This window comes from Chelonia mydas, chromosome 3, assembly GCF_015237465.2.
Source record: "Chelonia mydas isolate rCheMyd1 chromosome 3, rCheMyd1.pri.v2, whole genome shotgun sequence".
NCBI classification, from domain to species: domain Eukaryota; kingdom Metazoa; phylum Chordata; order Testudines; family Cheloniidae; genus Chelonia; species Chelonia mydas.
The window spans coordinates 11,983,665-12,011,266 of NC_057851.1; positions in this window are offsets into that span (position 1 = coordinate 11,983,665).

Sequence of the window (27,602 nt, forward strand, 5' to 3'; positions counted from 1 at the left end):
CAAGATGAGAAATATTGTAGAACAAGGAGGTCTGACATGGAACAGATTCAAAAAGAAATAGATCAAGGCAAGAACAAATGTATACAGGGAACACGTCAAACGTAACAGCATTTTTGTTTATTATTGTTCTGACTTTGAACAATCATTTTGCTCCTTAATTTACAAGTGCCATAAAGTGTATAACTATCACAGGCAAAGCTGAGTGTACATCTGTTTGTGCAGAGCTGGTTTGCCGTCAATTATCAGGCTTAAACCTTTCACGAGAGGTGGCATAATAACTATCTCAGCAATCTCAAAGGTGAGCCCAACAGCTATGCTAAAAAAGAAATGTAAAATATTATTTTAAAAACCAGTTCATGGATTAGAACATATATGTAGGTGCAAATCAGTTCTTTTTTTACTTACCTGCAGAAACCTGTGTTTAGCACTCTGTGTTTTTATCTCTAGGAGTTGATGGCTTCATGAGAGGAAAATGGGTTCATGGATAAAGCAATGGTTGTGACTTGAGAAATCTGGGCTCAAGTCTCAGATTTCCTGTGTGAGCTAAGTAATTTTTGGCAAAATCAAAGCCCCGCTGAAGTCAATGAGAGTTTTGCCACAGATTTCGCCCTGGATTCTCTCTGTTTCCCTTATGCAGAATACTTCCTTTCTCCCATCCTGTCTCTGTCTTGTTTATTTAGACTAAAAGATCTTTCAGGCTGGGACTGTTTTTTACTATGAGTTTTTGTTGTACCTAGCACAATGCGGTGCTAAGCTTAATTGGAGTCTGTAAGGACTACTATAATGCAAATAAGGCCAACACTTAAAGCAGTGCATGGGGTAACCAAAAAATAAATAAACAAATCTGCTTCTAGTGTTTTAAGTGTTGTCAGCTCTTGAATGAAAAAAAACCAGTCTCTTGAACCAAAGTTTTGGTGGACAATGAAAGGAGGAACAGGTATGCAAACATTTTGTTTTCAAATGTGATTGCATTGTTCTGCATATATAGTTTTGTTACCATTTTGGAATGACAACCTTTTTGTTTTTGTGGTTAATGGCTGTACAAAAGATTTTTCGTTTTTCTGAAATTTTTCTGTGACAGAAATGTATTCTCTGCTCTAGCTCCTTCATGAAGGCAGGAATAAAGGAGAAACCAGGTTGGATGCTTTTTCAAATGTAAACACTTGTTAGGTGAACTGTCAATACAACTCTTGGGCTGTGGATTCAAGCTTTCATCTCCTTTACAGCAGCATCAGCTGAGTTGGGGGGGGGGGAAAAAAGACAGATCAAGGTTTCAGTTACTAAAAGAAATAAGAAACTTTAAACTTCCTTAACTTCTCTGTCTTCTTCCCCTACAACTGTCTCCCACCCTACTCACACACTAGTCTCCCACTCTATACATATATACAAACTTTAAATAAAAATATCTTTAAAAATAGTCTGGACAAGGAACTGAGAAATACACAGCAGAGAACAGTCCTGCATTGATCCCTAGGGATGGACCCTTGGTGCCTAAAATAACTACTTTTCTGCTCTATGATTCAGACTGTGGGGTTTTTGTGTGTGCTCTCTCATTGTGTCAGGAATAGCATCAGACACTTAACATCTTCAGAGCTCTATCCAGCTGTTAACTCTCTAATCTGCACAACTATACAGCTGGTCAAGTAATTAAAAATCCCAAATGTTGTAATTTTGACTAGCTCACAGAGTTCAAAATGGATCAATTTTTTGTTCTTCCGAAACATTTTAGGACACTTTGGGATGAAAGTTTGAATTGAAACTCTGATCTCAATGGTTGTTGACACTTTTTGCTTACTGAAAAACATGGGTTTGAGTAAACAATTTTTTAAAAAGTGTTTAAATCAAGATTTCAGAACAAAAATTACAAAAATATCACAAGAAATAAAAAGAAGTAAGCGGGAAACAGAGTTTAGCAAAATTTTGCATTAAAAAGGCCAGTTTTTTGTCAAAACGAAGTTTAGTACAAAATATTCTGATCAGCTGTTCTCATAACCTGTAAAATAGGTAGGTAAATATGATCATCACCATTTTGCACATGGAGAAAGTGACACAAAGAGATGTAAGGTCCAGATCCTCAAAGGTACTTTAGCCACTCACTCCCTTTTAGAAGCCAGCCCTATGAGGCTTGCCCTGGGTTACCAAGAGAAACAGTGTCAGAACCTGGGTTAGAACTTAAGACTTGATTAAACCAGCTCTGAACTTCCCCAAAATTCAGAAAGGGGAGGAAAGGTCTCCCTCAGACATATCCCTGCTTTGTTATTGGTGAGCCCCTGACAGCTGTTCCACTGTGCTAAATGGGGCAGGGGGCTGGGGCAGATTTGATATAGTAACTCCTATATCCAGAAAGGGATAAATGAGGACCTTAATTTTACTTGGGAGGTACTCAGAGCCTACAGTGATGAGTGACAGTGTTAAACCTCAGACTTTCAGAGCCTATTGCTCCATGTGAGGTAAAGCAGGGTAGAATGAGGGTGTTCCAGTGATGAGGGTACAAGCTAGTATTTGTTATGATGGTTCTTGGGTACCCAGGACTATGGGTCACCTTGTTACCCCCTGCCTCCAGTGATAGAAAGACTTGCTTGAGTGTAACTGGGTGTCAGCTCTCTGACAGCTGGGTACTCTGAGAACCATCACACTTATTATACCTGCCCTGCCACAGACATTCTGTGTGACTTCGGGCAAGTCTCCATGTATCTCAGTTCCTCGTTGGTTAAATAGGGATAATTGCACAACACGTGGGTGTTGTGAGGATAAATGCATGAAAGATTATGAGGTGCTCAGATACTACAGTAATGTGGGACATATACCTACCTTGGCCGAGGCACTACCCCTTCCACACACCCCTCCCCCCACCAGAGCCTAGAGCCCCACCACCATGGCCGCCGCCCCTGCCCCAGGCTAGCGCTCCCAGCCCCGGAGTGCCCCCAGCCCCAGAGAGCCAGGAGGGTGGGGAGCACATCCCCAGCCCTGGAGTGCCAGGAGTGTGGTGTGGCCCCGGGTCCCCTCCACAGCCCTGAAGCGCTGGGAGGACAGCGTGGCTCCAGCCTACCACCCCCAGCCCCAGCCTGATGGACAGTCAGGCGGTGCCCCTAGTCCCGGAGCGACGGGTGGGTGGTGCAGCCCCAGCCCCAGCCCAAGCCAGGCCACAGCACAGGGGAAGAGCCGCAGAGTAGGAAGCAGGAGAGGGTCTGGGGGTGGAGCATGGGCAGGGCCATGCCTGGCTGTTTGGCGAGGCTCAGCCTCCCCCAACCTATGTTACCCACCACCCATGCTAAGACAGGTATTATTCTCTCTGTTTTATAAATAGGGAAAGTGAAGCACAAGTGCCACTTGGTCACCTAAGAAACAGAATACAGATATCCCAGTGACCAGACCCGTGTCAGACCATGGCGTCCCTGTGGTATTTTACAACTTCTGGTTACAGACCTAGCCAGAAATGCCATTTTAATAACTTATCGTACTTCAGCTCCTGTGGTTACAGTTTAGGCTGGCAACCAGAAGTGTGTGTGTGTGGGAACCCTAACGTTTAGGAGCGGTTGAGTTCAAATGTATTTTGAGAAACGGAGGTGGAGATATTGGTCTTCCTAAACCAGTGCATTACCCCATACGTACCACTGCCATTAAGTGAATTTTCAGTGTTCATCTAGAGTGACAGAAGATGGGATAGGAACATAAGAATTGCTATCTCATCTAAGACCAGTGGTCCATCTACCAGATGGTATCCTGTCTTCGACAGGGGGAAGTAACAGATGCTTTAGGGACAGATGTAATTACTCCATTATGGCTACAACATCCAAATTCTCAGGGCCTGCTCCTGCTCCCCACTGGACTCAAGGGCAACCTCCCATTGGTTCTAATGGGAAAAGAAACTGAACCCTAAAACAAAGAGCTGCTTGATGCTAGGGCTGCCAACAGACTAATTCAAAAATGCCTCAAGGCCCAGTCCTGATCACACTGAAGTCAACAGGTGTTTTGTCACTGACATTAGTAAAAGCAGGCCCTTTGTATTAAACTAGATTGGGGGACGGGGTGTCCCATAGGATGATTGTTCATCATCACAGGAAGCCAGCAGTCTATAATGAAACTGATTCATATTAATGCCTTTGTTTCTCTCCTCCCAAAAAAGGGTTCTGGCACTTTCCACACGGAGGGTGTGAGAACTAATTTTGCGGATTCTGAAGCACTCTTCCTGGGGGCGATATTGTGCAATGCACATGGGAGGGGAGATAGTCCCCTATGTGCACAGGTCTAGGGAGTTAGAATAGACCGAGCTATGCTATTAAGAAAAGTGCAGAGACAACTCCAGCTGAAGCTAGATGTAGCAATGACCCCACAATCTCTCCCCAGATGGTAGCTACAAAGAGCAGTTCCCTGGGAGAAAGGACAGTCCCATTCACAGAGACAGGGGCCCTCTAGAAGGCAATTCTTTGCTCATTTCTGTCCATCCCTCCTTGGTTGGGGTTGCCACCTGGCCAGTATTTGACCAGCCTGCCAGTTTTTTTATGGATTTGCCAGTTGCCAGAAAAACAATTTAATCTGCTAGGTTTTTTTATGTGAGTCTAAAGATTTGCATTATTATCACAATGCACTGGGATAGTGCATGTTAAAAGTTTTTGTGTCCAGCAAAAGATGTGTGTTATCTCTCCAGATACTATCAATGGCTGTTGGGGGAGGAGGTGGGTGGTGTCGCAGAGATGCCTTGTGGTTGAGGGTTCGGGCTGTAGCCTTGTGGAGAAGGTGGGTGTCATAATTTTTTTTGCATTTTAAAGGTGGTAAGACTACTCCTTGGCTGCTTGCCAGCTTTGAGAAAGACCAATCCTAACCAGGGCAGAGACAGGAGCTAGGGTTTGGCAATAAGAAGGTGAGGATCATGGGGGAGAAACACAGGAAATACCATATCATATCAGGCCCATAGCCGTAGTTCTGTGCCTTGTGCTGTGTTGGGGAACAGCCAGGAACCAGGAGCTTCTGCCTCTTCACTGATTTTCATCCAGCACTGGCACAGCAGAAAGCTGCTTCACCATAAGTGACTACAGTTGGTAAGGGTCAAGGTGGGAACAGCAGGATTCAGAAACACAATCTCATACAACATCAGCATGGTAGCTGGTAGGGCAGTTGCCTCAGTCTTGTCTCAGTCACTCTCCTGACAGTTAGCTTCCCCTGGAAGTGGGACATGGCAGGTGTCCTCTGATTCTACCGGTAGGTGCACACTAGGCTGGCCACAGCCTGCTCAGTAAGTGAAGGCGCTTTCGCCTGTCCACTAGTGGAACAGAGGCCCAGTGGTTACTATGTGCCTTGTGGTGCCTTATTATTAGATATATAATATATAATATAATGATCTATAATATATATATATATATATATATATATATATATATATATATATATATATATATATATAGTATTTGTGTCTTAAGTTTTTAATAATAATTTTAAAAAAACTAGGAAATTCCCAGACAAAAATTATGTTAGATGAAATTAACATTGAGAGTATATGAAAAAATGCAATATTACATACAGCTCAAATGTGTTTTTTTTTAAAATTATTAAAAACTTAAGACACAAACACTAAGCAAGAAAACCAAAGATGATTTATTATATATAATATAATACACAGTATATAATATAATGCTATATCTAATTATATATAATATATGTGCATACGTATATACATTATTTATATACATACACATATACACACGTGTATGTATATAAATTATACATACACATCTGCTATGAATTTTATAATAGTTCTGGTGGCATATTTGACAAGATGCAACATTTGTGATTAAATCCACATTACATTTTTAATAAGAAAATATCAGTTAGACTTTTAAATATATTTGGGATTGAGAAGTTACAAAGTTGCTGTGCATCATGAATAATTGCTTATTTTCCCCACTAACTGCACTGCAAACTATTCAGATTAAATAAATATTGGGCCTGCTACTTGTTTACACTAAGAGACTTTGATGTAGATGAAAATTCAGCGCGTTATGGTTTGCAGATTTTTTGATTTCATAGTCTGGAAGGGCTCAAAGAATTCTGGGATGTGGATTATGGAAGACAAATGTGGATGTGTCACTGGTGGTAAAGATTGACCTGTAGCAGTACGACTAGATGACCTAGTAGGTCTTTTTCATCTCTGATTGCTACGTGCGTCTACAATGTGTACGGACAACTCCCACTGAAGCCATTAGAAGTAATGTGCACGTATAGGAGGGCAAAATTTAGCCCTGACTCTATGAGAATTCCCTTAGCCATGGTGAACACAGTACAATATCCTGACCTTAAAAAGGAAATGCTTCCATTAAAATGTCTGAATTGACATTATGGAATCCTATCCCTATTTAAAACACACACTCACACTGAACTGTGCTTATGTAGTATCTATTTTAAAAATCAAGGGCCAGATTCTCAGCTCATGTAAATTGGCACCTCTCCATTGTTTGCAATGGAGCTATACCAATTTTCACCAACTGCAAATCTGCCCCTGAAAGTATAATCCGGCAAACCCTTTCTCTGGTAAGTAATCTTTAATCACACAAGTAGTCCCAGTGATTGCTGTACAACTGCTTACTTGAGTAAGGCCTTGCAGGCTCATGTTTAAATGACCAAATTCTTTCCTGGGTATCTCTCCTCCCGGGATGAATTTGACCCAGTATCTGTACCAATCTTTTTGTTCCATGCTCAACCATTTGTGCTAAGGGTTTATATCAGAAAACCCCCTGAAAGCCCCAAGAAGTGATTGGCAGTAGGAATTCATAAGCAACAATATATGCCTAAGCTATGACCTATTTACATGAGTTTGATTCTGTGACGAAAAAATGGCACCCCGGATGACAATGAACAAGTTAAATTTCAGTCTCATTGCATTTCAACAGCTAATTTAGGATGCAGATTTTGCCACCTATATACTCACTGACATGAGAAGGACTACTCACTACTTCTCTGTGTGAGTAAATTTGCAGAATCTGGCCCTGATTTACCAAAGTCTTCCTCACCCCCCAGCCCCATCCTCCAAAAAACCCCCCAAAAACCCAAACCAAAACAAAAAAAACCCAACAGATACTGAAAAACATTTATCTCGGCACTATCAAGTTTAAAGAGCTCTCATTCCGGTGGGGCTCAACCCCTCCCCCAGGCAGAATGCCTAAAGTGGACTTAAACTCTATTGGCATGGGTGTGTAAAAAAGGCATATGAAAAATAACTCTCCGCTAAAGCAAGAGTTAAAGCGGCAAGGCTGGTTCTGGTGTGGTATCGTTAGTTAGGAGCTCAGGTGTCCTGCCCCATATTTTGTGATCCCTCATTAATTGGTTTCCAGTGTTGCTGAAACTGAAAGAAAAAAGTGGTAACGGCGATGACAAGTGAAATTAGCTTAACCGAGGCTCAACTAAACAAGAGGTGGGTTTTCTCTGTGCCGGGTCTTTGTGTTGTTGTTGTTGTTACTGAGGAGGTTCAGCGTTTCGAGCAGAACTGGCACGTAGCTGTTTCCTCTCTTGTGAGAAAGATGGAAGCTGACATGCCAGTGCAATTCTTTGTCAGAAATATACATCTGCATGAAGAGAGTAGAGTTAAAAATTTAATCTGCAAAGCTATTTAGAGAGTGGATAGGCCTTGACAGGCCTCCCAAATGTATTAAAAGAACAAGAACAGCAGAGTTATGGGGAAAAAAAGCTGTTGCAAGCAAACAGAATGAAACTAAGCTTTCTTGACAGAATCAGTTTGCCAAATGACTTTAAAATTGCACTATGTCTTGTCGTTTTTTTTCTTAAATAGACTTTAATTTAAATGTATAAAGCAAGAGAAAATTCCTTAACTTCAGAGATCTGCACAATTTTCACTAATCAGAAAAAGAACAATGACATTTTGTTAGGTCAGGAGGTGGGTAGCGATTCTGTGGTGGTTGAGATGTTGGCTTGAGACTTAAGAGATTTGGGTTCAATTCTTGACTTTACCACAGACTTTGTGTGACCTTAGGCCAGTTACTTAATCTCTCGGAGTCAGTCCTGCCTAAGTGACTCTCAATGAGATTTGGATGCTTAAGTGACTTGGAAATGAGACGTAGGTTTCTAAACCACCTAGGTGCTTTTGAAGATTTCACCTTCTGGGCCTCACAGTTCCCCATCTGTAAATGGGGATAATAATACTCCCTTTGTTTCCTTTGTCTTATCAGACTGTAAACTCTCTGGGGGGCAGAGACTGTCTCTTTGCACTCAGCACAGAACCCAGCAGAATGAGGCCTCTTTGCAGTGCTGTAAGATAAATAATACATGCAGTGTTTTTTAAACAGAGCAATTTAAGGCCACAACACTGAATAATTACAGAACGTGGCGAGCAAAACCTGTCGTGTAGCCCACAAGCCCACAGTGCACCTCATGAAATATTTGGTGGTTGTGAAAGTGGGTGAAGCACAGAGCAGTGTGTGTATGCTAAAAACCCCAACCCCTCCCATAAAGCCCTACCAAAACAAAACATTCCACAGCACATACAATTGTCTCCCTGGGGAGAGGATGAGAGAAAGAACAAATCACGAGGGACAAATATGCAGTCACGTTGATTAATGGGAAAGGGCTCAGTGGTCTTCAGTGTTCTGTGAACCAGTGTGAACAAGGTCTTCAGTGTTGCCTAGGGGAGAGTGTGCTGGAAGCGACCCCAACAGATGTGGGTTCTAGGCCTGGCTCTGTCACTGACCTGCTGCATGACTGTTCTGTACCTCAGCTTCCCAGTCTGTAAAATGAGGCTAATGATATTGACCACCTTTATAAAGTGTTTTGAGATCCCTGGATGAAAAGCATTGCGTGGGAACTATTTTTTTTTCTCTATGATTGCTATGGAGGTATAAGAACTATATAGAACAAAACAGAATTAACAGTTTACACACAATTGTATTGCATTCTCTAGGTCACTGTTTCCCAAACTTGGTACTCCACTTGTTCAGGGAAAGCCCCGGCAGGCCGGGCCGGTTTGTTTACCTGCCGCATCTGCAGGTGCGGCCGATCGCGGCTCCCACTGGCTGCGGTTCACCGCTGCAGGCCAATGGGGGCTGCGGGAAGCAGCAGCCGGTATGTCCCACGGCCCGCGCCACTTACTGCAGCCCCCATTGGCCTGCAACGGCGAACCGCAGCCAGTGGGAGCCGCGATCGGCCGAACCTGCGGATGCGGCAGGTAAACAAACCGGCCGGGCCCGCCAGGGGCTTTCCTTGAACAAGTGGCGTACCAAGTTTGGGAAACACTGCTCTAGATGCATGTAGGGCCTGTTGGTGAGATCTTTATTCATGTTAGTGAATACTTAATCTCACAAGTAGCCCCACTTAAGTCTATGAGACGAACTATCCATGTAAAGGGTATTATGCAGTCACTCTCTTCCACAATAAAGGGCCCAGTACCACAACCCTTGCCGTGAGAGTAGTTCCACTGGGACAGATTCTCCTTGGCTTTTGTGGGGCTGCTCAGCATGGGGGCTGAAGTGGAAAGAACCATCTCCCTCCCCTTGCAGGGCTGTCATATGGATGGGCGGTAAGCAGGTGGGGTTGTGCTTTGGGGACGCAGTGGCCGATGGAGCTGGCTGACCATGCAGGGATGGAGGGAGGTTTGGAAGAAGCCGTACCTCCACATAGGGAGATAGCAATTGGTGCACAGCCTGTGCATGATGGGGAAACATTCTGCTTCCTAGTTCTCCCCTGGGGTGGTGCATCCCTGTGCGTCCCTTTACTATGGGCTATGCTTAAATGGCACAATGTAAGCCACTGACTAAGCAGGAACTCAGGTCCTTGGTGTCAGTACAGCTATGCGCGTCAGGCTGGAAGTGTTGGCTATTCCAATGGAAGGAGATTTGCCACTATGTCTTGTCACAGAAGGTCGGACTGTGCACCCCCGGACTGTGCACCCCGAAGGTCGGACTGTGCACCCCCAGCTCATGCTGGTGAACACTTTCTCATGCGAATAGCCCCACTGACTTCAGCAGGACTTCTGGCATAAGTTAGTAGGGTTTTCACATTTGGGTCCGATGGGCAGCACATCAAGTGTAATTAGAGTCGACAGCCATTGCAAACCCGCAACTGTGCCGGTAACCCTCATGCTGACCAAGGCCAGGTTACAGGTACATGTGGAAAGGGCAGTGACATCTAAGACATCAATACTGTTAAGTTTCTTTTTCATCTATATCTTAGCAGCTACAAACATATAACCACTGGAACTTTACATCACAACCTATACAACGCCACAATCAATCTGTAACATTTAGGAGCAAACACACCATCCTAGATTTTCACAGAGGCATCCTCTTGAAATGGACAAGTTAAGCTCCAGAGTCTAAAAACACCCAAATCTGCCTCTACAGCCTGACCACTTACTGAACTTGTGGGCTCTGTTCCTTTCCTATGCTCTGCTTTTATCTGTCCCATAAGATCAGAAGATTCAGGAATATCAAATAACTGAGCACCATGTATTCTGGTCATAGGCAAACCACACTTGCTAACATCAAATGGGCAAGCCCTCCGACTTGACCTTAAATTGACCTTCATGTTGGCAGACTTTAGAGGGAACAGCGATGCAAGAATCAAAATAGGTCCCACAGCCTAGGAAAGCTATAAATAAAGTGATTGGCTAAACTCTCAACTTTGCCACTTTTGTATTCTCCACATTCTGTTCCATTGTTATTGTTTGTTTTAAAAAAAGATTTCACTAACTTCTGCTGAAGCCCAGCCATTCAGTCTAAGCCTCCTTAACATTAAATATTTTAAAAAAAGCAAGCAGATGAACACTGAAAACTAACATTTAAATAATAACCAAGTTGGAACCACCCTTATGTTTAACTGCATGATAATAAGCAGAAGGTTATAAAAAGAAGAGATTATAAATTATGCCATGCTACCCATTAGCATAAGAGTAGGGCGAGGCACCAACAAGTCTTAGGTGTTCAAAATCTGAACCCAGATAAGAATTGTGCATCTGGCCCTACTCTCCATAAAGCACCCCTTCTTCAAACACCACCAAACACTGGGTTATTCAAAACCAAGAACTAGGTCTGAATTCTGTAGCTGGACCTATTTCTGTTTTTAAGCCTACATTCATTTTTTGTCTCTTCAGACATTCCTGGTCAAGCTGAACTCACTCTTGCCAACAAAATAAAATAATAAGGGTTTTTTTAGTTACATAAATAAAAAGAGAATAAGGAAGGATGAGATTGGGCCTCTGTGCAGTGTGGATGAGGAAGAGATTAAAGATAATCTAGGTATAGCCCAGAAACTAAAGGAATACTTTGCCTTGGTTTTCAGTGGAGATGATGATATGTAACATGGACATGAAGGCAGAAGGCTGATGGAAATGAGTGTATAGAAATGGAAATGACCACATCAGAAGAAAAACAGTTTAATGAGCTCAAGTCAGGGGGACAGGATAATTTACATCCCAGAATACTGAAAGAATCTGCGCATGAGACTGCTAGATCAGTAGCAAGGATTTGTAGTAAATCTGTCTATGCAGGGGTACTGCTATATGACTGGATGTGAAGGGGTCGGCTCACTGCTGGCATCTTCTTGTGGCTGGGAGTGGTATGGAGCTCTCTCACCCCTGGGGTCTGTGGCTGCTGGCCACTCCGTCTCTACGGTGGCCTGCCTCTGCCTGTGAATCGGCCCTCCGGCCAGGTCACTTTCAAGTCTCTCCCCTTCCAGCAAAACAAACAAAAAGCAAGGGAAATTAACACAAACAAACTGAGTTAGTAGGAGAGAGAGGGGAACACCTCCCTCTCAGGGTGTATCAGGATCAGGCCCTTCCTTCCCTCAGGAAGAGACCTTCAGGAAGTTCTTGCCTTCCCTTGGCCCTTTCCTCAGGAGCTGAGGGTTGCAAACCTGTTCCCTTCCCTGGTCTGTCCACAAGTGAGCTGTTCTGCTTCCTTTTAACTCCTCCTCCAATCTGTGTGTGTCTTGCAGGTGTGGTGGGGTAGCTGGGCCCAGAGCAGCTCCTTAACTTCTTGTTGTCCGGTGTGGGGTTTGCATACCCCATCACACTAGAGGACAGCTAAGGTCATACCTATATTTAAGAAAGGGGGAAATAGTGTTCTGGGTAATCACAGACCAATTCGTCTGGCCTCAGTAGTCTGCAAGGCTTGAGAAGAAATTGTGAAGGAAAGAATAATTAAATGCATGGAGATAAATAGAAAAGGGGATGTAATGTAACCCGGGTGTACTAAAGGTAGACCATGCCAGACTAACGTGATTTCCTTCTTTAAGATAATTGGTGTTTAAGATGAGGGAAATGAGGTACATTTAATATACTTGAACTTCAGTGAACCATTTCACAGCACCACATAGGAAATTGTTAAATTAGAGAAGATGGGCATTCATACAAAAATCGTAAGGTTGATAAGGAATTGCTAAGGGGGAAACGGCGACGTGTTGGGTTGAAAGGTGATCAATTGGACTGATGGGAGGTTACTAGTGGAGTTCCTCAAGTCCTGATCTTGGGACCAATCTTATTCAATATCTTTATTAAGGACCTTGGCACAAAAGGTGGAAGTGTGCTAATGAAATTTGCTAATGATACAAATTGGGAAGGCATCCTCAATACAGAGGAAGATCTGGATGACCTTGAAGAACGGAGTAACAGAAATGGGATGATAGTCAACAGTACAAAGTGCAAGGTCATGCAGTTAGGGTCTAATATTAAGAATGTCTGCTATAAACTGGGTGCTAATCAATTGGAAGCAACAGAGGAGGAGAAAGACCTGGGTGTATTGGCCAATCACAGGATGACTATGAGCCACCAATATGATGTGGCTGAGAAAAAGGGAAATGTGATCCTAGGATGTATTAGGTGTGGCATTTCCAATAGAGATAGAGAACTTTTAATACCACAAGGACTTTAAAACCTCATCTGGAATACTGTCTGCAGTTCTGGTCACCCATGTTCAAGAGAAATGAATTCAAACTGGAACAGGTGCAGAGAAGGACTACTAGGATGATCAGGGTACTAGAGGGCTTATCTTATTAAAGGAGGTGGAAAGAGCTTGGCTTGATTAGCCTAACAAAAAGAAGACTGAGAGGGTATATGATTGCTCTTGATAAATACATCAAGGGGATAAACACCAGGGAGGGTGTAAAGCTATCTAAGCTAAAGGACAATGTTGGCACAAGAACAAATGGGTATAAACTCTCTATGAACAAATTCAGAAATAAGAAGGTTTCTAACCATCAGAAGAGCGAGGCTCTGGAACAGCATCCTAACAGGAGTGGTGGGGAAAAACAACGTAATTAGTTTTAAGAGAGTGATGAACACATTTATACATGTGATTGTATGATGGGGTTGCTTGTGATGGTGGGGGTTAAGGCTCGGCAGCCCTGGCGGTCCCTTATGTGGTATTCCTAATGTTCCTAAAATCTCTGGGGTTAGTTTTGTCTCCTTCCTCTCATGCACCTGACAGGGTCATGGCTGGAGATGGGACACTCAGCAGGGTGGGCTGGTGCTCTGATGTAGCAGTGAGCATGCTCTCTCTCAGGTGCTTGGCTGACTGGTTCTTACTCAGATGCTCAAGGTCTAACTGATCAGCACATGTGGGGTTGGGAAGGAAGTTTCCCCCAGGTCAGATTGGCAGTGACCTTGGGTGTTTTTTGCCTTCCTTTGCAGTGTGGGGGACGGATCACTTGCTGGGGTCATTTGGGTATATCTCACTAAAACAATTCCCTGCCTTTGCAGGGGCTTCAGGCGCTGTTGGCTCTAGGTCTCTCTGATTCTCTGTCTGTGGCACAGAATAGTTTAGTCTCCCAAGAGCTGCAATATGTTGATCCAATTGTGGTCGTTGGGTTCAGTCTGTGGGTGCTGGGTGGGGTTGGTGGCCTGTGACATACAGGAGGTCAGATTAGATGATCTGGTGGTCCCTTCTGGGCCTTAAACTCTAGGAGTTTATGAATAGGTCAGTGACAGGTGACCACTGATAACCAGTAAATTCTGAGGGCCACGTCCTCAACTGGTGTAAATCAGCACAGCCCCATTAGCATCACTGACATTCATTGATGTTCTGGCCCTGAATTGATGGGACAAATTAATCCCCCTGTGAAGTTGCACCAGTATGGTCCATTATTTTTAGAGGCAAACAAAAATGCAGATTGCAGCATTATTATTTATGGAGAGTCCTGATTTTTAGACAGATTTTCTTGCTGGTTGAAATGGTCTCCTGGTTCTTAAACAACTGATGGTACGGCATGGCCCATATTGTGTCATAGGCACTTTACAGAACATGAAAAAAAAAGGTCTTGGCCCCACAAATTTATAACATAAAGGCTAGATCCTACAAACAATTAAACACCTGAGTAATTTTACTGATATGTGCATAAGCATTTGGAAGATTATGCTTTACATTTAGACATAAAATTACAAATTAAAGATAAAGGGAGGTAGATGGGTGGGATTGGATTATCTACAGGATGTGCAATCCTTATTGGCCATTATTTATTATATCTACTGCAGTAGCATCTGGATGACCCGATGGAGACTGGAGCCCCACTGAGAGACACTCCGTGTCCCAAAAGGCTTATTCTCTAAATAGAGAAGAGAGACAAAGGAAGCATTATTATCCACATTTTACAGATGGGGAACTGTGGTACAAAGAGAGATTAAATAACTTGCCCGGGATCAAACAGAAAACCTGTGACAGAGTGACATATTAAACCCAGATCTCTCAAGTCTCAGTCCAGTGCTTTAACCACAAAGCAGATCATCCTTACTGTTTAAATTGAGGTAGTAACTCTTGTAGGGAGCGTGAGGGATCTAAAACATAGCAACAAGTTGAATGAAGAATTCAGTGAAAGGAAAAAAAATCATAAATCAGTTAGGCTATCAGTTTAATGGTTCAAAACCAAACAAGACCCTAAAAGAATGTGAAATAAATTGCAAATAAAATTTCCAACTTTTTTCCATCTTTCAATAACAAATGGAAAATTGAAAATGTTTCTGTTTTGGAAAAGTGAAAATTTTTGATTTTCATAATGAAAACCAACTGAAACCCAAACATTTTTAGTTTTTCAAAACCTGAAAGGTTTTCAAATTTCAATACCAAAAACTGTTTTTTTTCTGGTTGTTTTTTGTTTTGATTTTTCATCAGAAACCTAGGATACAGAAAGAAATGAAAATTTTCATTTACCAGAAGAAAAGCAATTTTTATTAAAAAAAATGTAAACTGAAAATTTGCAGTCAGCTCTGTCTGGTATATTTATTTATGAGATGACATAGCATGGGACAATAAAAGCCCTCATGTTGCATCTTTCCGATCTGCACAGGTCAGTGGGGCTTTATCTGTGTGGACCTTGACCTGACTGGATCTGATTATAGGATTGGTACATAATTATGGTTATCCTTTTAGTGGCAGAATAGATTGGCCTGTTAGTTGAGGCAGTATCAAAGTTCTGAGTATTCTCAATTTCCACTGAAGAAGTATCTGAGCACCTTATATCATCAACACTTTAGGAGTTGAGAGATCATGAGTTAAACGTGAATGTAAACTCAGATATTATTAATGTTTTGTTATTAATATATTATGATAGCAATATTAATAACACTATGAAATTATGATTAATAATAGAGCTGGGCATAACAGTCACAGAAATGATATTAATATATTATTCTCATTAATATTACAAGAATTATTATTATTAATAGTGCTGAGCAAAACATTCCCAGTGACATTTATTTTTGTCATAAACTTTTACCTGGTTCTGCATTCACACATTTGCATTTGTCTTCATGAAATTGGAGCAATGTTATGTCACGCTTAAATGTTTTGATACACTTTGGGAAAATATATATAAAAGGAATTTAGATGACTGCAAATATTTTTACAGGTAATTTCCCCAGTATTTTCTGAATTGTCAGTTTAGCTGGTTGGTTCTGATGGGTCACATGATGGGTTGAGCCTATCCCATGTGGAAAGGAGAGTGAATAGATAGTGAATAGTGGCCAGAAGGGACCATTACGATAATCTAGTCTCACTTCATTTATAACACAGACTAAAGAACCTCAACCAGTAATTTCTGCATTAAACCTATAACTTTTGTATGAACTGTAGCATAGCTTTTAGAAGGATAGCCAGGCTTGTTTTAAAGACTGTAAGTAATGGAGAATCAACCACATCACTAGATAAGATGTCCCAATGGTAAACTATGCTCACTCTTAATATGTACCTTATGTCTATCCTGCATTTTTCTATCTTAGCTTCCAGCCATTGATTGGCAGAAACCCATTTGGCTCTCTTTCATGGTGGGGATGGTAGCATTTTGTGTGTTCTGTCCAAGCCAGTAGGATAAATAATTACAGTGACAAGGAGAAGCTCTAAGATGATTCTTGCTTCACTGAATGGGCTCATGGCACTGGTCAAAAACTACAGAAACATTTTCACAGAAGCTTTTTGAAACTTTCTGTAAAAGTCTTTTCATTAAAATTTTGAATTTTTGAAAATTTTCTGTCACTCAATAGACTTGTCCCCAACCAAGAAATAAGAGAGTGTTTTTTCAAAATATTTCAGCTGAAAATTTCCATCCATCTCTATCTGTGTGCATGTGTGAAGGGTTATTTATTACTCCCCCACTACACCCACCCCATCTGAAAACCATCTCAGATTGCAGGGAGGCAATAGCTCCCTTCTGGTGGACTCCTAAAGATGCTGGAGGATAGACAGATTCATGAACGTTTCTGGACGGGGGTAGCAGGTCACCAGTCCTTCCCTGTAACAAATCGAGACTAGGTGTTGGGGGTAGTGAGAGGATTGTCCAGTGAGGATCTATCACAAGGGCTGTTGGTTGAAGTGTGATTGTGTAGGCGCAGAATGCTGTGTGGCTGAGTGAGATCCTTCAAAGTTTTGGAGAAGCATCCAAACTCTGAACCATTTTTGTCCTTCTTTCCCTCCTAATTTCTCTCTTCACTTTCTCCCTTTCTCAAAGTGAGCACAATGGGTAGCTCCTTGTTAGCGATGCCATCGCACCTACTCTTAGACACAACTTCAGGCATAACTTCAACAGCCTTCTAACTGACCAGTCTTGAATTCAGCCACTCAGTGAAGATCTTTGGGAGAAGGAAAAATTTGTTTGTTTTGTATTTGTACAGCATCTAAAAACAATGGGGTCCTGGCTCATAACAGGGGCTCATATGATATGTCTACACGGCAAGCAGAAACTCACAGCAGTTTTCAGAGTAGCAGCCGTGTTAGTCTGTATCCGCAAAAAGAACAGGAGTACTTCTGGCACCTTAGAGACTAACAGAGTTATCTGAGCATAAGCTTTCGTGGGCTACAGCCCACTTCATCGGATGCATAGAATGGAACATATAGTAAGAAGATATATATATATATATATATATATATATACACACACATACAGAGAACATGAAAAGGTGGAGTAAGAGTAATGAATATTGAATCTATTTCCCCATGTTAAGTGTCCTCACACCTTCTTGTCAACTGTCTAAATGGCCCATCATGATCATCAGTATAAAAGGTTTTTTTTTTCCTCCTGCTGATAATAGCTCATCTTAATTAATTAGCCTCTTACTCCACTGGAGTAATTAATTAAGATGAGCTATTATCAGCAGGAGGAAAAAAAAACCTTTTGTACTGATAATCACGATGGCCCATTTAGACAGTTGACAAGAGGGTGTGAGGATGCTTAACATGGGGAAATAGATTCCATATTCATTACTCGGACTCCACCTTTTCACGTTCTCTGTATGTGTATATATATATCTTCTCACTATATGTTCCATTCTATGCATCCGATGAAGTGGGCTGTAGCCCACGAAAGCTTATGCTCAAATAAATTGGTTAGTCTCTAAGGTGCCAGAAGTACTCCTGTTCTTTTTACTCACAGCAGTGAGTCTCGGAGCCTGAGTCTACAGACCCATGCTTGTGCTACAGTGCTAAAATAGATACGTGAACTTGGGCTGCAGCTTGGGCTCTGAAGTCTAGGGAGTAGGATGGGGCTTCCAAGCCCAAGACTGACTGTCTACACAGCTATTTTTAGAGCCATAGCATGAGCCCCATGAGCCCAAGCCTGTAGACCCAGGTTCTAAGACCTAGGTTTCTGCGTGCTATGTAGATATACCACTAGGTGCTACCACTAGAGCTGGTCGAAAATTTTTACTGGAACACTTTTCCATTGAAAAATGCAAATGTTTCACAGGAACACGTCTATTTCAACAAGATTTTCACTGGGAAAAAGTTGAAACGTTTCAACTGTCGTTTTGGTTAATTTCATTTCAATGTGTATATTATCTTACATCTTAATTTTATTATATATTAGATTTCATATTATGCATATAGATAATATTTAAATATAAAATAAAATGAATCAAAACAATAAAGTTGAAACCAAACCTCTTGACACTATCAAAATGAAATGTCTTAATGGTCATGAACTGAAACACTTTGGAATTTTCATTTAGTGAGAAATTTCAGCTTTTTGTTGCAATTTGGAACATTTTTTTTTTTTTTAATTTTGGGAATTTTCTGAAGAATGGGGTTCTAATTTCCAACCAGCTCTAGCTACCACAATAATAATAAATAATAATAAAAGTCACATCAAAAGTAAACAAACCACACTAGGCAGAGATAAAGCCAAAATCCCTAGTTATGACAATCAGAATGGAGAGAATGTTGCCTGTGGTAAGAAGTCTGAAAAGAAATATGTCCTTTCTTGTTAGCAGAATAGTGCTGGGTAAACTTCAAACTATTTGCAGTTCAGATTTGCTTCAGAATGCTTCCAGAAGTTAAAAATCTTATTCAAATCACTAGGGAAAAACTGGCCTAGAATGTCATTAGTATTGGTTTTCATGTTGAATTTCCAATACCTACTGCTTCCAACTGAGTCAGAAATATAATAAGAAAGGAGGCAACGATAGCTACCTCTATGTCTTGTACGACTGAGGGATGGTGACATTGACAGCAACTTGCCTCAGGTTACATAGGAAGTCTGCCCAAGACGGGGTAAGTACCAAGATTCTCCAACTCTCAATGTCATTACTTATTTGCAGAAAGAAAAGGAGTACTTGTGGCACCTTAGAGACTAACAAATTTATTTGAGCATAAGCTTTCGTGAGCTACATCATGAAAGCTTATGCTCAAATAAATTTGTTAGTCTCTAAGGTGCCACAAGTACTCCTTTTCTTTCTGCGAATACAGACTAACACGGCTGCTACTCTGAAACCCATTACTTATTTGGACTTTGACCAACGTGTTCTAAAGGACAAGGAATTGGCCCTAAGAGAAAAATTATTTTATTATGAAGACACAATGGTAGAAAGCAGAAGACCTGGTTTCCACTGCTAGTTTGTAACAGACTTCCAGGGTGACTTTGGGAAAGGCATTCAATATCTTCATGCCTCAATTTCCTTATTTGGAAAGTAATAATAATAATAATAATAATAATAATAATAACAACAACAATAATAATACCACCTATCTGAGAGGTGTGCTAAGAGGTTCCTAAACCAATTATGAAAAGCCCTGAGATCCTTGGATGCAAAGTGCTATCTAAATACAAAGTATGTTATTCCTTACTAGACTGCAGGTCCTTTCAGATTAGAAATTCTAAAATTAATCACTAATGTTAACGCATAACAATCCAAATGATCCTCTCAGTTGCACAAGCCCAGCTCCCAAAGAAAGAATTTGGCCCTCTCTGTTTAAAGCACAGACTTCAGCATTTTCCTTGGTGATAGTTTTTCACTGTGTTCAAGTATTTAACTCGTGCTATAGAAGGTGTCTAAATTGAAAGACTCCAAGAAACCATTATCATACTTCCAGCATATTTTACCAGATACAATTCTGGGTTTTATCTGTTAATGTTTTCTTAATAAAGACAATAGAGCTGAAGGGCTCTGCTCCAACTTTTTAAAGTTAAAGATCATGCATCCTTCTTCCAGTTGATCTTCTGCATGGCAGGAGAGTTGTGTTTGCCATACAGTATTTTGCCTCACGAACATACAAGGTACCTAAACGTGTGCAGGTGGAGGCCTCTGGCTGGGATTTGGCTGATCATGTATTGAATTTAATTTTCAAAGATGGGCACGGATGTGTCTATTTCTGGCCAAACAGACAAGACCCTAAATTCTGCAATTCCAAGGCCGTTGCAATGATCTGAATGGCATATGTAGTAGAAAGAGAGAGCCTGAAACATGGGGCCCAGAACAAGATGTGAGGCTTGAACCAACATCAGCAAGAATCAGGCTATGAGCTAGAGTCAGGCCCTGCTACAAAGCAAATGTCTACTTACAAGTTCACTGTCCGGTACACGCACGTACTGCTAAAACACAGGCACTCCTAAGAAGTACTAGGCACTAGGTATTCACGTAAACTCATTCCAAAGGGGTGGTACAAGAACAACGCAATACAAGCTATGGTATAAAAGACACGCTCCAAAGATGCTACAGAGACACACTGACCCCACCTAAGATAAGGTCAGGATGGCAGGATAATGGATGGAGATGTTTTGTTCGAATCAACAGGTACAAGACATAGGCTGGTAACTAACCACGCCAGAAGGGTAATACGTAACATGTTTGTATCAGTGTATAAAAAAAGGGTCACAGAAGGGATGTCTTTGTCTGGCCTAGAGGCAGTGGAAAGTCCCACCACTGACTGAGCTGTTCCATTGTCAAGGACATACATGTATTAGTGTCCCTGTAGAGTCTATGGGGTGCTAGTAGTGTGCTTTGTTGGCAATAAACCAGGCCAAGGGCCTTCGCCACTGAACCGAGTCTGTGGTCTTGGAGGGAGTTTGATCAAGGCCTGATGGGTCAGCTACCTGGCCAGAGCCAGGATGGCAAACAGAAAGAACACACACACAGCCAACAACTGACAACAGCATATAATTACTCCCTCTTTCTCTTCACTACAGGATGGGACATGGCATTGCACTTGGGGATAGGGACACTGATGGGGTAACTGGGCCAGGGCAGAAAACAGTAGATGTTGGAATAAGAACACTGAAAAGCCCTACAAGGTAAGAGGCTACAAAAGGGGTGAGAAGCTATTGAAGAGTTTGCATAAGCAAGTGAGGCAGTATGCTGAAGAAGGGGAACTGTTGGGGAGTCTTTGAAAGGGAGACAAAAATAAAAAGGGGAGTGGCAGCCATCAAGGCATCTGTGCAAGGGAGTGAGACAGCAGAACAGGAAACCATTGCGGAGTAGGGTAGAAAAGGAACATAGGAATGGCCATACTGTATCAGACCCATGGTCCATCTAGTGCAATGTTCTGTTTCCAACATTTGGGAGAAAGAGACCATCAAAAAAGGACTGGTTTGAAGACAATGAAGCACAATTATTACCTCTCATCAACACTAAGAACACAGCCTGTCTGGAACACAACAAGAAGCCAACAGAGAGAACCAAAGTGAGACTTCAACATGCAAAAAGCAGACGCTGTGCAAATCATTACTGGATCAAGCTCTGTGAAGAGATACAGACAGCCTCAGACACAGGAAACCTCAAAGACAAGTATGGTGGCCTGAAGAAAGCTCTAGGTCCCCCTGTGAACAAGGTTGCCCCTCTCAATTCACACAGTGGTGAAATTATTACAGATAAAAGCAAGCAGTTGTCTTGTTGGGTTGAACACTATACGGGCAAGAAACAAACATTACCAGTGAATCACTGGACCAAATATCAACTCTGGAGGTCATGCCAGAGCTAGATGTGGAGCCCACTGTAGAAGAGCTAAGCAAAGCCACTGAGTTACTATCAAGTGGCAAGGCTCCTGAAAAAGATGGCATTCCAGCTCAAGTGTGGGAAAGACAGACTATTACCATTTCTTCACAGCTGCTATTTAAATGCTGGAAAGAGGGTGAGGTACCACAAAAGATGCATAGTGCAAACATCATCACTTTGTATAAAAATAAAGGCAAAAAGGGCAACTGCAACAACTACACGGTATCTCGCTACTAAGCGTAGCAGGAGAAGCTTTCACAAAAGTCATCTTAGTGCACCTACAACAGCTGGCGAATCACGTCTACCCTGAATCACAATGTGGATTCGGGGCTGGAACATTAACTCTAGACATATTTTCTCTGCATCAACTCCAAGAAAAGTGCAGAGAGCAAAACCGACCATTGTACATCGCCTTTGTGGACCTAACCAAAGCATTCCACACAGTCAGCAGAGCAGGTTTATTTGTAATACTAGAAAAGATAGGATGCCCACCAACCTTGTTAAGTCTTATACATTCATTCCATGACAACATGAGAGCAACTGTCCAGTTTGACGGGTCCACTTCAGCCAGCTTTGAGATAAAAAGTGGAGTGAAGCAAGGATGTGTTCTTGCCCCTACACTCTTTGGAATTTTCTTCTTGGTACTCCTAAATGGCACCAGGTTCCCAACCCAAGTCCTCACAAACCACAAAAACCTGGAATTCCTGAAAATGGCTTGGCACCTAAATCTGGGACAGGCCCACTGGTCCCTCTTCTTCACAGGATTTGACTTCATGGTGACCTACTGCCCTAGGACCAGGAATGGGAAGACAGATGTGTTATCCTGAAAGGGGGGAATATTGTGAACCTGAGTAAGAGACTCCATCCAAGATCCTCAAAACATCAAATTTCATTTGGGGAACTACTGTCCTACTGAATCTACACTCCATATGTTCCTCAATGATCCCTTTGCGGTTCAGATCCACCAAGCTCTAGACAATGACAATGCTCAGACTTTCTCAACCTTCACACTCCATGATGGAATCCTGTCTAAGAAGGAGAACATCTATGTACCCGATGACTGACCCAGGCTGCTTTGGTGGGTCACATCAGTTGATTCAAAACCCAGGCCCTGGTGTTGAGGAGTTTCTGGTGGCTGACCCTCTGCACTTTGATATCCACCCCTCATCCAGACCTGTGCCCTCTGTGCCTGGACCTGTGTGAAACCGTTCAGCCTCCTTCAGCCCTTGCCCACAACATGCTGGTCTTGGACCCTCATGTTGATGGACTTCATCATGGAACTAACACCCACCCAAGCATACATCACAACTCTAGTGATTGTTGATCACCTGGCAAAGATGGAACATTTTTTACAATATTGTAGCCCCTCCACCACCCAGGAATAAGTCCATCTGTTTGAAGAAAACATTTTTTGCCTTCATGGGTTGTGAACAAGGTTTCCTGGTAGGTGACCCTGAAAGGAGGGGGGTGCTAACAGGGACTAGACAGCTAGGACCACCTGATGTCCTGCTCACTGAGTCACTGCACTGCGAGGCAACCAATGAGCCAAGCTGCACTGCCTTGGAACTGACAGAAAGGCCACAGTCCCTGATTGGCTGCTGGTTTAGCATCCCTGCTTATAAGCCTGGCTCTCACAGCAGATCAGCAGCTGCTCAGTGCTTACTATGTCTGGAGCTGTGCTCGCTCTTGTTCCAGTCCTTGCTCCCTTCTGGCTTCAATCCCCAGCTCTGCCTCATGACTCTGGTTGACCCTCCTTTTCTGGCATTCAGCTTCTGTGTCTTCAGTACTAATCCCTGACTCTGCCTCTGGCTTACAACTCTGATTTACCCGCTGGCTCTGACATTTGGCTTCTGTCCCTCTGGTTCTCTGCCCTCAGCTCGTTCCCTGGATTCTGCCCACCCCGGACCCATATCTAACTGGTAGGGCAAACTCTTGCTTCCACCACCAGGCCTCACTGCCCACAGCCCAGTTGGCTACGTTCCTGGAGTTTCCATAGTCCCCTGGTTCCTGGCAAAATCTCGCCGGTCCCTGACTCCCACTAAGGCAGCTCTAATTCACCAGGTTCTTCTCACAGGGTATCTCCCTTCAGATTTTCTTTGGTCCTATATAGCCCTCAGGTGCTGCCTTGCCCCCTTAATTGGCCAAATAGGAAGCATCATTTCTGGCACAGGGACACTGGACCTACTTCTTTTACTGGGGTCAGCCACACTGTGATGAGGGTGTTTGGATCTTCATGGATCTGAAGCTAAATTTCTCCACATTTCAGGGGGATTTAGATGAGGGATTTTGGCTAGGGCACATTTTCATTAAAACGTTTTTCATAGGCAGGAATATATGAGGTATTTTCATTATTTATACTACCGGAGAGATCAGTGTGGTACTCTACCAGAAAAAGGAGTTTCTGATGTTTTATCATTTAGATTTAAACATCACTACTGCTGGGGTTCCAATGACTTCCCCCAGGAAACTGTTCTTTTATCTAATAGATTTTACTCTACGGAACTTATTCCCAGGTGACCAGTCTAGGTTGCCCTTTGTTCAGTGTAATCACAATAGTTCGGGAGAGGAGATACAGAAGAATACAGTAGCCAACTGATACCACAGGGGAGATTTCCTGAGAGCAGAATGGAATAATTCAATGTGTAATTCAGAAGGGATAGTGGTGCTAATACATCTGCTTTTAAGGAAAATGCTATGGGATCTTTAATGACTGGAAGTGGTCAGAAGGACCTTGGTTTTTAAAATCTCCTTCAAAAGGCAACATTGAGCCTTGAATGGACATTGAATTAGGCCCATCATTAGCAGCTCAGCACTAAAACCATGCACAAGTAGTGATTCATGGCAGACGTGGAGGGAATAATGCCATTGTGAATAAAAAAAACTCAGCATCTTGTGTTCTCCTTTGAGGTTTTCCACCCAAATATTGACTAGGTTCATCCATGCTTAGCTTACAAGATCTAAAGAGGTCACAGCTGATGTTGGTATGTGTCAGGCTGTCTGGAGTGGCTCACAACTGTGAGTGCCAACATCAGGGCAGACTGTCAAAAAGCAGGGTAGGCACCTCCAACTGGTGGTGTGTTCTATAATTAGATTTCACCAAGCAAGTAACAAATGTGAACTCCTGAAGCACTGTACCAGTCTTACCATGGAGTCACAGACACGCCCCTTGGGAACTCCAGTATATCTTGCCACTTAGGCAAGCTGGACTTGATAGTTGGTTGCCATACAGCCAAGATCACAAAAGGTTCAGGTTGCTTCCCACCCCAAGAGACCAGTCACAGAGCTGGGGCATGTCTGTCTGCCCACACTGGGAAGCATGCTCCCAGCTGCACCATAGGGTATTCTCCAAGCCCCTGAGGCGAGAGAGTGTCTCCTACTACTCAAGAGCTTCCTTTTGTACCAAGTGAGGAAGGGAATTCCCACCCTTTGAAAATAATCCCATCTAGTACTCTTCATCAGGAAGGATAGCAGCTGTGAAGGGCTGAGTCCTTGGATATAGAACAGGGACAAATTTTAGGGAAGGGGAATCCTCAAAGAGGGGAGATGAATCAAGGAAAATGCTCAATTAAAAAAAAAAGTTTGACAAAGAGTCCCTTAAGAAAAGAAACAGGAAATCTTTGTGTGGTTTTAGAACATGTGGACAATCTAGAGCATGAAACAGGGTATATCTGCCCATCTCATGAAAATATTAGGTTCATCTTACTGACACACAAGAGCAGCCAAGAGAAAGGGGAACCAAACAGTTATCTGAATTCTATGCACCGAGCTATCCAGTGGGGTAGCACTGATGGCAAAATTTAAGCCCCAGGCTTCATCCCCTATCATAAAACCCTGGGTGGATGAAGTGACAGCTGCTCAGGAGACCCTCTGTTTTACTGCGTGTAATAGATGACAAGCTAGAGCTCATTATGTCAAAACCAGTGTTAAGTCTTATACAGCGAGAAGTCTGTTTAATATCTCACCTTCATCTTTGCTGATTCGGCTTTTATTTCCCCCCCACAATGTTTGAGGCTTTCTGGGTTCCAATGAAGGAACCTGTCAGGGAGAGGGGAAGGCTGGGGCTTTCCAAAGAGTCTACAGTGCACAAATCCCAGCCTAAAATGTTAATGTCCGTTCTTTCCAGCAGTGCTGCTATTCTAATACTAGCCATGCATCTGCTAGACATTCTTCACTCACTAGCCAAAATGCCTCTCTGTTTCATTTCATCAGTGGTAATTGGGCTTCCTAGTCAAATACGTAGATTGTAAGCTCACCGGGAGAGACAGTCGTTTTGTTCGGTGTTTGCACAGAACAGTGGGGTCCAGGTTCAAACTACAGAAATGGTCTGAAGAAAATAGGATGAAATTCAATAAGGACAAATGCAAAGTACTTCACATAGGAAGGAACAATCAGTTGCACACATACAAAATGGGAAATGACTGCCTAGGCAGGAGTACTGCGGAAAGGGATCTGGGGGTCATAGTGGATCACAAGCTCAATATGAGTCAACAGTGTAACGCTGTTGCAAAAAACCCAAACATTCTGGGATGTATTCGCAGGAGTATTATAAGCAAGACACAAGAAGTAATTCTTCTGCTCTACTCCGTGCTGATTAGGCCTCAACTGGAGTATTGTGTCCAGTTCTGGGCACCACATTTCAGGAAAGATTTGGACAAAATCCAGAGAAGAGCAACAAAAATGATTAAAGGTCTAGAAAACATGACCTCTGAGGGAAGACTGAAAAAATTGGGTTTGTTTAGTCTCGAAAAGAGAAGACTGAGAGGGGACATGATAACAGTTTTCAAGTACATGAAAGGTTGTTAGAATGAGGAGGGAGAAAAATTGTTCTTCTTAACCTCTGAGGATATGACAAGGAGCAATGGGCTTAAATTGCAGCAAGGGGGGTTTAGGTTGGACATTAGGAAAAAACTTCCTGACTGTCAGGGTGGTTAAGCAATGGAATAAATTGCCTAGGTAGGTTGTGGAATCTCCATCACTGGGGATTTTTAAGAGCAGGCTAGACAAACACCTGTCAAGGTTGGTATAGATCAGGGGTCTCAAACATGATGCGGCCCATGGAGTTATTTGCTGTGGCCCGCCAAGCTCCGCACGCCCTCCCACAAGTTATTTCCTGCGGCTGCCAAGCTCCCCTCACCCGCCGCCCTCCCTCCCACCCAGAGCGCCCACGTCCCCTCACCTCTGCCTACCTCCAGGTGCTTCCCGCCACCAAACAGCTGTTTGGCAGCACTTAGTGCTTTCCAGGAGGGTGGGGGGAGGAGCTGGGAGCCACACGCTCGGGGAGGAGACGGAAAAGAGGCAGGGCAGGGGTGGGGATTTGGGGAAGGGGTTGGAAGAGGGGCAGGGAGGGGGTCGAGTTGGGGTGGGGACTTTGGGGAAAGGGTTGGAATGGGGGTGGGGAAGGGGTGGGAAGAGGCAGGGCAGGGGCAGGGCCTCATGGAAGGAGTGGAGTGGGGGTGGAGCCGGGGGTAGCGGGGTGTGTGTGTCAGTGATGTGGCCCTCGGGCCAATGTACTAGTCCTCATGTGGTCCTCGTGGTGATTTGAGTTTGAGATCCCTGGTATAGATAATACCTAGTCCTGCCTTGAGTGCAGGGGACTGGACTAGATGACCTCTCGAGGTCCCTTCCAGTCCTATGATTCTATGACTAGGGCTTCTAGGCACTATGGTAATACATATAATAATAAATAAATAAATACAGAAACAAACTTTCTTTGTTTGTTCTTTTCTTTACTTTCACAGTGCCACTCCAGCACTCCCTTTGTACCCTTCTTCCCTCATTCTTGTCTTTGAGCTGCCTTCCATAAGTCGCACACATTTATATGCTATGGTAGCGCTCAAAGGCCCCTATGTCTACCGGCGGCCCCATTGTGCTAGGTGCTGTACGTACATAGAAAAGACACAATCCCAACCTTGACGAG